This window comes from Aquarana catesbeiana, linkage group LG04 (genome assembly GCF_042186555.1).
Source record: "Aquarana catesbeiana isolate 2022-GZ linkage group LG04, ASM4218655v1, whole genome shotgun sequence".
NCBI lineage: Eukaryota > Metazoa > Chordata > Amphibia > Anura > Ranidae > Aquarana > Aquarana catesbeiana.
The window spans coordinates 56,140,654-56,150,665 of record NC_133327.1 but is presented as its reverse complement, the minus strand read 5'-3'; the positions used below and the strand labels follow the sequence as shown (position 1 = coordinate 56,150,665).

The window sequence follows — 10,012 nt, the reverse complement described above, 5'->3', positions numbered from 1 at the left end:
TTTGTTTTTCAGGGTATGTGGAGGGTTCTGTGAAGGGGAAGCAAGAAGGGATAGAAAAGGATTGAAGCATGTTATTGTAGGGATAGGGTGGAGGGAAAGATTGTATTTTGGGTAGTATGACCTTTTTTTTTGCATATGTAAATAAGGGTGGTTGTGGGAAATTTTGTACTGTTCATTGTGGAAAAACCTTTTTTTCCTTTTGTTTGAAATGTTTATCTTGAATTTTGTTACGTTATGTTATGTTTGATTTTATGGACATTTTAAATAAAAGAATTAAAAAAAAATCTGTTCTTATCAGTTTAATATCTGATACGTCCCCTATCTGGGGACCATATATTAAATGGATTTTTAGAACAGGGAGATGGAAGAAGAGCTTGCTCTGTCCACTCTACGCATCGACCTGGTATTGCAGTATCTCCAGGACCGGTGCACCCCTCTCTTATGCAGTTTCCAAAAACAGAATAATGAACAACAAGAAAAATCTTCCTTTTGCTTGCTCACTGATTGCAATGTTGTTTTTTTGTTTCGGCTCACAAGCTGTTAATTCTTGCAATAATAAACTTGCATTTAACCCCTGTGTGTATTGGTGTTTTTGCTTCGTGTCAGTTTCTTGGCCTATCTCTCTCCCTACCTCCTCGCTCCATATTTTTGGGGTCAGGAAGCAGCAGGTAAAGTGGCAGTTGAAAGAAGCCAAACCTAGCAAGTCAGCAAATCAGTAAGTAGACACATTTCGACAAGACAGCTAGCTCATGTTCTATCCATCTTTCTTCCAAGGCCCAAAACAAAGCCTTTGCTGCCAGTGTCAGTTTAGAGAGGCAGAAGGTCCCAGGCCATTGGAGTAGGCCTGACTTTGCTCTATCTCTGTCCCTTGTTGCAGCTTGCTAAAAGTCAGTCCAGGCATTCCTTCCCTACCTCCTTTTCGCTGCCTGTGTCCCCCTCTAGTGGGTCCCCATCTCGTCTTCCTCGTTCACGATACCAGGAGGCGGGGCCATGCAAATTATTTCCCTCGTCGGGCATCAACGAGGAGCACCTGGATGTGTGCAATTAGTGCTCAGGGCTGCCTAATTGACAGTTTTAAGGTCAGAATGGGCTGCAGGTGTGCTAAGGAGGTGTTAGGCAGGTGTGTGGAGGGATTAGGCCTCAAACCCGGGTAGGTGTGAACAGTTGCTGTGTCTGTGGCTGCTGCCAGTCTAGAAGAGGGGAAGGGTAGACGGGCATCTCTCAGCGAGCTCTTCGTTTCTGCCAGGCCGCCGCTCGCTCGGAAAAGAAAATAATTGGGTTTTTGCTTCACGGCCTTTTGGCTGCGATCATTGGTTGCGGTTGAGAGGTTTCTGAAGGCACCAGTCCTACTCGGCCTGGGGGTGTTTCCTTAATTGGTGCACCCCCTGCTGCTATTGGTGTGGGACGCTGCCTGAAGTCAGCGAGAAGGCGATTGGTGGTGGTGTTACGGCACGTCACTATGGCGAGGAGAGAGGTGAACACGGTTCGTTTCCTGGTTAAGCCAGTTTATCAGAGAGAAGTCGGTTTAACAGAAGTTGTTGTGGACACTTTGGGCGGAATTTTCAAAGTTGAGGTGAGCGCGATATTTGCTTTACAAGACTTTCCAGGCACAGGAACTTACGATATTACTTTTTTTTCCTGAAAAAACCTGTTTTGCATTTTCAAATACCTCCAATTTGAAGAAGGCAGAAGGGAATGTCCTGTTGGGAAAATTTATGTTTGAACTTCTATTTGATCCTGAAATCAAGTATGTAACTGTACATCTTTATAACCCTTTTTTAGAGACTAATCTGGTACGTACTTTCTTGGGGCGCTATTGTTATGAGGTGGGTCCAGGAGAGAAGTTAAAAAATACTTTTGGTATTTACTGAAGTAAGGTTAAATTTAAAGTTAGGTTTCAGAAGGATGAGGATGGCTATGCGGGGTTTCGCCACCCCCCGGCAATCTTCACAATTGCAGGTCAACGATGCTCGCTGTTCTATGTAGGGCAGCCACAGTTTTGTAGACAGTGCCATAAGTATGGGCATGTCAAGGAGGAATGTGGGGCTGGGGTATGTTGCAGGCTATGCGGGAAGTTGGGTCACCGGGCTGCTGATTGCCCTAAACCTGCAATGTGTGATTTATGTGGGAAGTCAGGTCACAGAGCCCGCGATTGTTTTTTGGCAAGGGGTGCTAAGGTTTTTTCCTATGCCGATGTGACAAAGGGCAGGAGAGCCCCACCACCCAGAAGGATGCCTCCAGCTGAAGGACAGACCAGTAGAGTGTCAGGATCTCATGCCGAGAGTGCAGAGGAACCTATAGCTGAGGAAAGCAGACAGGAGATCTCAACCAGTGGTGAAGAACCAGTACAGGAGGAAAATGGAGACAGGAGTGTGGGTCAGGAGGAGCGTGCATAAGTGGCAGGGCCCAGTGGAGGTGAGGGGGGAGGAACCCTGGAAGTGGTAGCCGCTGGAGGAGAAGGGGGTGACTTAGCTATGGATATAGAGGAAGAGCATCAGGAGGAGGAGAGTGGGATGGAGGAGAGCGATGGGGAGGAGGTTTCTTTGCCTGATCGCTCTCTTACACCCGCTCAAAAAAGTGCATTAAGGGAGGAGAGTGAGGGGGATTGTGCAAACAAGAGGAGTAGGATCGAGCCCTTACCTGACAGTCCATATAGTAGGGATCTGATGATCACGGGGATCTGGCTGTTTCAGATTCGGATGACTCTGAAAAAGAAACATTGCAGAGGAAAAGTAAAGGAGATGGAGGAACTGGTTCTAAAGCCATCACCTAAATGTGATTTGTGATAATTGGCTCCTCAATTAGGAGGACTGCCGTATTAGAAGAACTGAGTAAAATTGGAGGTGATGTGGTTTTGTTTAGGAATATTGCTAATCATGCACTCCTGAACACAAACGAATGGACATATGGGGAATCAGTTTGGTCCATGGCATGTACTAACAAGAATGAAGGGGTTGGTGTTTTGCTTAAAAGGAAACATTATTTTATAACTTAAAACTTTAATTCTAATTCCTGGGAGATTATTGCAAGTGCATTTGGCAGGTTTGGGGTTTGAACTTCGCCTGTTTAACTGTTATGCTCCTGCCTTAAGGAGTGAACGACAGATTTTTTTTTGAGACATTAGTGTTACACTTGCCAGGAAGATGCCCCACAATGGTAGTGGGGGACTTAAATTGTATTAGAAGTGTGGGTGACAGGGAAAGTAAGTCAGAAGTAACCCTAGATAGCACTTCTGTTCTTTTGAACAATTTAATTTCGGATTTTAAGTTTTATGATGTTGGGAAAGAGATGGGACCAAAGAGAATAAATATACTTTTGTTTCAGATAAAGGGACGGTTATGTCCCGGATTGATTATTGTTTGATTTCAGAAACGGTTGTCCCGATGTCTTTTGAGACTGAAGTGGCCCTTTTTTCAAACCACCGGGTAATTAAGGTGGAAGTGGAACTTAACCCTAGGTCCAAATATGGGCGTGAAGTGTGGAAGTTAAACACTCGCCTTTTGGAAGAGAAGAGAGTGATAGAACGTTTTGAGTCCTTTTTTAACCTTTTGATTTAATGTAAAGGAGAGTTTATTGATGTTTTGAGTTGGTGGGATTGGGTCAAAGTCGAAATAAAACGATACCTTATGAGATGGAGCATGACAATAGCGCAGGAAAAGAGGGAGAGGAATAAGGAGCTGGTGGAAAGGATGCATATGTTGTATAAATTAAAGGCAGTAGGGGTGTAGGTGGGTAGCGAATTGGCTAAAGTACGTGAAGAGCGTAAGAAAGCCTTGAGGGAGAAAGGGAAAAGTATCATTTATAATTCAAGAGTGGAACATCTGGATCAGGGGGAGAAGTATACGCACTTCTTTTTTAAGAAGGCTTTTCAGAAACGGGAGCCAATGCAAACAATTTTCAGACCCCAAGGGGAGGTGGAGGGGGATGATAAGGGAAGTAAGATCCTTTTATACAAAGCTTTTCCAAGGGGATCAGAAAGCGGTAAAAGAGGAAATGGAGGAAAATTGTAGTGTGGTCAAGGGGAGATTGGAATCTGAGGATATTAAAAACCTTGAAGCCCCAGTGAATGATGAGGAGGTATTCTTTGCAGTTAAAGGCTTGGCGTGCAATAAGACACCAGGGAAGGATGGTCTTCCCGCCAAATTTTATAACAAACTATGGCATGTAATTGGTAAACAGGTGTGTGAGGTAATAAGATTTGCCTATAATAAAGGTAGGATGAGCAGATCCATGGCAGAGGGCGTTATCACCCTAATACCTAAAGTGGGGGATAAAAGGGAGTTAAGAGACTGGAGACCTATCTCATTGCTGAACTCAGATAAGACTTTATAATCGAAGGTCATTTCTAACCGGTTAAGGGATGTGGCTGCCAAAATAATTCAAGATCACCAGGTATGTGTAGTTCCAGATAGGAGGATTGTGGACAATTTAATTTTATTAAGGGATATGATTTATTTTGCCAATTCTCATAACAGCCCTTTGATAGTAGAAAGTATAGACCTAGAGAAGGCCTTTGATAGGGTCTCTCATGCCTTTTTACTGCAAGTGTTGAGAAGCATGGGTCTTCCTGTACCCATGATTAAGGCAATTAAAGGACTATACAATAACATCTCGAGTCAAGTTCTAGTGAATGGGAATTTAAGCGAACCTTTTCTAATTAAGTCAGGTGTGAGGCAGCCGTGTCCACTTTCCCCCCTAGCCTTTATCCTCTTGAATCCTTTGTAATAGAGGCTTCTACAACAGAAATAAAGTTCACAAGGGGTTTATGATACCAGGAAGCCTTAAGTGTGAAAACAATGGCTTACATGGACGACATTGTGGTGGTGGGAATTTTGCAGAGGGACTTAAATGTAGCTTGGCTCTATCTAAGTATTTTTTGTAGTGTTAACTGGGGAAAATGTCAGCGATCCCAGTTAGGGCGGTTAATCCCTATTAAATCTGATGAAATTCAGGAGGTGGAGGAAGTGAAAGTTTTAGGGGTACACTTAGATAAGAAATTGAGTGGCAAGACGAGCTTTAAAAATTTGCTTGCAAAGGTGAAGAGCAAAGTGGGATTTTGGAAACTGAGGGACTTATCTCTGCGAGGTAAAATCCTCATAATTAAAGTGGTGATCCTGCCTTTGCTTCTGTACACTTGTACTGGTAAAAGGTGGACGCAGATGATTATGAAGGAACTTTTTAGTTTCCTTTGGGGATCACGTATGGAGAAAGCAGCCTGGGAGGTTGTAATGAAAGGAGAATGTAATGGGGGACTTGGTTTCCCCAATATAGAAAGATTTGTGAAATTACATTACTTACTGATGGTAAACCGCGAGAAAAGCCGCTTTACTAACTCCGTGGATCAGTCGAAGTATCTGTGAGGATGGTGTTTTGTAAGATGGAAATGGGTGGGGAAAGACCTCACAAAGCCACGTGCTCAGGTGGTCCCTCCATTCTACTTATGTCTAGAAGCAAGTAGGAAGCAGTTTGGCTTGGAAGAAGCAGAACCTAAAGAAATAGTAAAGGAGGTAATTATTAGAAAATTAAGAGGAAAAGAAACTGAGTGTACAATCATGTATTTAAACTCTAATCAAGTTAAACTTACCTGGAAAAGATTTGAAATGGCAGGGATCTCTAATAGACAGAAGGATATTACCTGGATGATGTTACACGGATGCCTTCCGACGAGGGTATTCATGAAAAGTGGGGATTTGAGTAACACAGATAAATGTCCACGGGTAGGATGTGGAAGTCCAGAACATAGGAGTCACTTATTTTTCTCATGTCCTTTTACCGTCAGAATTCGAAAGATGTTTTTTCTTTTCTTTCCTGTAATTTTAAAGATAAGTAGTCCGGGCTTGAAGCAATTCGTGTCTACATGGTTGGAAGGAAGTGAGGTAAGGGTTCCTTGGCTTTTCTTTGTAGTTTTTAGAGAAGCTATATGGGATGCCAGAAATTTGTTTTTCTATAAGAAAGAAGATTTGTCTCCTGAAGATGTGGTGAGATTAATTTTAGCGAGGCTATATACATGCTATATGTACGAGATCCAAAAAATTGGAAAACAAGATGCAGATAAATTATGGAAAGTGGAGTATGTGGCAGTGTAGGTTTAGTTTTTTATGATTTATAGCTGAGTGCAATAATAGGATGGTATATGTGTGGTATTTGTATGAATGATGGATGGTTGGAACTAAAATAATGAAGGGAAATGGTACTGATGGAAGTCTTGTGGTGAGACGTATAATGTCGTGTACCTGATCCGTTTCTGAATAGTTCAAAGAAAAAAAAAAATCTGTTCTTATCAGTTTAATATCTGATACGTCCCCTATCTGAGGACCATATATTAAATGGATTTTTAGAACAGGGAGATGGAAGAAGAGCTTGCTCTGTCCACTCCCCGCATTGACCTGGTATTGCAGTACCTCCAGGACCGGTGCACCCCTCTCTTATGCAGTTTCCAAAAACAGAATGAACAACAAGAAAAATCTTCCTTTTGCTTGCTCACTGGCAATGTTGTTTTTTTTTTTTTGGCTCACAAGCTGTTAATTCTTGCAATAAACTTGCATTTAACCCCTGTGTGTATTGGTGTTTTTGCTTTGTGTCAGTTTCTTGACCTATCTCTCTCCCTACCTCCTCGCTTCATATTTTTGGGGTCAGGAAGCAGCAGGTAAAGTGGCAGTTGCTGACTTCATAGGTTTGACTTCTTGCAAGTCAGTAAGTAGACACATTTCGACAAGACAGCTAGCTCATGTTCTATCCATCTTTCTTCCAAGGCTCAAAACAAAGCCTTTGCTGCCAGTGTCAGTTTAGAGAGGCAGAAGGTCCCAAGCCATTGGAGTAGGTCTGACTTTGCTCCATCTCTGTCCCTTGTTGCAGCTAGCTAAAAATCAGTCCAGGCATTCCTTCACTCCCTCATTTTCACAGCCTGTGTCTCCCTCTAGTGGGTCCCCATCTCGTCTTCCTCGTTCACATTACCAGGAGGCGGGGCCATGCAAATGATTTCCCTCATCGGGCATCAACGATGAGCACCTAGATGTGTGCAATTAGTGCTCAGGACTGCCTAATTAACAGTTTCAAGGTCAGAATGGGCTGCACAGGTGGGGAGGAGGTGTTAGATAGGTGTGCTGAGGGATTAGGCCTCAAGCCCGGGTAGGTGTGAAAAGTTTGTGTGTCTATGGCTGCTGCTAGACGGGGGGGAAGGACAGATGGGCATCTCTCAGCGAGCTCTTCGTTTCTGCCAGGCCGCCGCTCGCTCGGAAAAGAGAATAATTGGGTTATCGCTACTCGGCCTTTTGGCTGCAATCTTGTGTCGGAGTCAGAGGGTTTACAGAAGGCACCACTCCTACTGGGCCTGGAAGTGTTTCCTTAACTGGTGCATCCCCTACTGCTATTGGGTAGGACGCTGCTGGAAGTTTATGAGAGGGCGATTGTGGGTTGTAACCCCACAGGTGCAGTAGGTCAGTAGAGGGCGTTCCGGGGCCCCCTTCGGGGGGTTCCCTTTCTGGAGTCCGGGCCGGTGTTTTGTTGCACCAAAGATGGCGAACCGAGGACTAAGGGACTCGTTGTGCTTTACGTTGAGGCCGGAATTTAAAGACGAGATGAACCTTCGGGCTATCGTGGTGGACGTTTTGATGGATTTCCTAGGTGTGCCGGTAAGAGACATTATGTGTCTGCAAGATTTTCCACAGCAACGTATTTACGATGTGACATTTATTTCTATCGAGGTATGTTGGAATGCCTATGAAACTGCAAGAAAATCAGCAGACGAAGAGGTGATGAGAAAATTGCATGTGATGCCTTTGTTTATGCAGGAGGAAAAACCCATTATTGTACACATGTACAACCCTTTCGCGGACTATAATTTAGTAAGGGAATTCCTTCAATCATATTGTGAGGTACCGAGGGGAGGAGAGAAAGTAAAGAATACTTTTGGGATTTGGTCAGGGAATTATACGTTTTTTTGAAGATTTCATGTAGATTTAAGTTGTGTGGGTGGAGTGAGGAGGCCCCCGGCAGTATTTTCCATTGGGGGAGAAAGGAGATTTCTTTTTTTATCCAGGACAACCAGTTTTTTGTGTATGGGCACTCCAGTAATGACTGTGATCAGAGGACAAAGTGCAGATTCTGTAAAAAGGAGGACCATTTTTCTAAAGACTGTAAAGAATCGAGACTATGTGACATCTGTAAAGCACCAGGGCATCTGGCAAAACAGTGTGATCGGTATTTCTCTGTAAGAAGGTGGACGGCTATGGATGAAAGAGCGACAAAGCGGCAAGTGGAGAAGGACAGCTGGAGTGGAGCACAGTCGAAGCCCAAGCGAGCGGAGCCGGCGGGAGGGGATGGCGCGAGACCCGCTGAAGCGGACTTGGCCACTTCTCCCCCGGGTCATAGGGCTGATGAAGCTGTGCCTGCAGAGCAGACTGTGGTGGTGGAAGTAGTTGGTGGTACCGGTGTGGCCACTGGTGAGGCAGTGGTAGGTGATGGTACCGGCTTTAGAGGCCTAACAGTTGTTGCAGGTGAAGATGGAGGTATGGAGCCTGGTGTGACATCCTTGAATTCAGGGGAGGTGGAAGTGGAGCAGCGGGATGGTGCCATGACTGGAGAAGAGAACACAGCTCAGGAGATGGAGGGTCTGGTATCTGGGGTGGCAAGTCCTGGAATGCTAGCAGCTTTAATGAGTGGATTATCTTCAGGGGAGGAAGAAGAAGAGGAAAATGAAGATGAGTCAGATGATGATGATGAAATGATAGACGTGGATAGTGAAGCTAGTTTGCCATGTGGACAGCCCTTAGTTATTTCTTTGGAAAGACCTTCTAGCGAGTCAGCTCAAAAAAGGCTCGGGTGGAGGTTGGGGTGGATGAGGGGGGAGGCGTCCCTGTAATTGATGCAGATGGGGGTTCTGAAGCAGAATCTGCCAGTTCTCCGTTGTCTAGGAGAAGACAGCAGAGTCAAGTAGGAATGCACGATCCAAGTGTGATTGAGTCTAGGATGGATCTTTAAGTATTTTGTCATGGCTGATATTTTGTTTAAATTTTTTCTCGCAATGGCTCTCATTGTGGGTTCAGTCAATGTAAGGAGCATTTGTTCCAATTGGAGCGGTGGTGTTTGATGAATTAAGCAAATGTAAGGCTGATCTGATTTGCGTTCAAGAGTGTGGTGTGGAGAGGGTGGTGAAGGAAGATTGGAAACATGGAATGTCGCTGTGGGCTCCGAGATGTGATTTGCGGAGTGAGGGTGTGGGGATATTAGTTAAGAATCCTATGGTACAGTGCATATCTCATGAAGTGGTGATACCTGGAAGAATGCAAGTTGCAGCGTTTGAAATACTTGGAAGAAAGATACGAGTGATAAACTGTTACGCACCGGCAGATAAGAATGAGAGATTTGTGTTCCTGAATACTTTAAGGTTACACCTGCCTGGTAGGATTCCCACAGCGTTGGTTGGCGATTTTTAACTGTGTTAGGAAGAAGGAGGAGAGACAAAGTTTGGGGGGGATGGAGGGGTGGACATATCTTCCAGGGCCCTGAATGAGATAGTGGATGATTTTCACCTTAAAGATATGGCGAGAGAGGTTGAGAAGGAGAATTTATCCTTTACCTTTTTTTCAGATAAGGGTACAGTACGGGCCAGGATTGATTTTATTTTTTCACAGTTTTTGGACATTTTGGATTATAGGGTTAACCCAGTTACCTTTTCAGACCATGTACTGTCACTTGGGACCTTTGATTTAAAGACTGGTGTGGAATTTGGTAAAGGCATATGGAAACTTAATGTCTCTTTCCTGAATGAGGAGGGGGTGGTGGAGTCCTTTGCACCCTTATTTGAGAGTCTGGTGAGGAGAAAGTGTGATTTTGAAGATTTGCTGTTGTGGTGGGATTGGGCGAAGAAGAGGATTGCTAAGTTTTTTTAAAAGATTGGGGAATGTGAAGGCATGGAAGAGGTGGGAGGAGAATGAAAGACTGCTTGACAAGTTGCACTTTTTGTATCAGTGTAAAAGGATGAGGGTGGAGGTGGAGGAAGAGATTAAAGAGG

General features: G+C 44.3%; 2 non-coding genes across 2 annotated transcripts; both read left to right on the top strand.

Annotated features, from left to right (window-relative positions):
- Window positions 1–255: 255 nt before the first annotated feature.
- Window positions 256–437, top strand: LOC141141837 (U2 spliceosomal RNA). The gene has a single exon (XR_012244254.1). It is a non-coding gene; the product is annotated as a U2 spliceosomal RNA (small nuclear RNA).
- A 5,799-nt stretch (window positions 438–6,236) lies between these two features.
- Window positions 6,237–6,423, top strand: LOC141141847 (U2 spliceosomal RNA). Its single transcript, XR_012244259.1, has one exon. It is a non-coding gene; the product is annotated as a U2 spliceosomal RNA (small nuclear RNA).
- The last annotated feature ends 3,589 nt before the right edge of the window (window positions 6,424–10,012 follow it).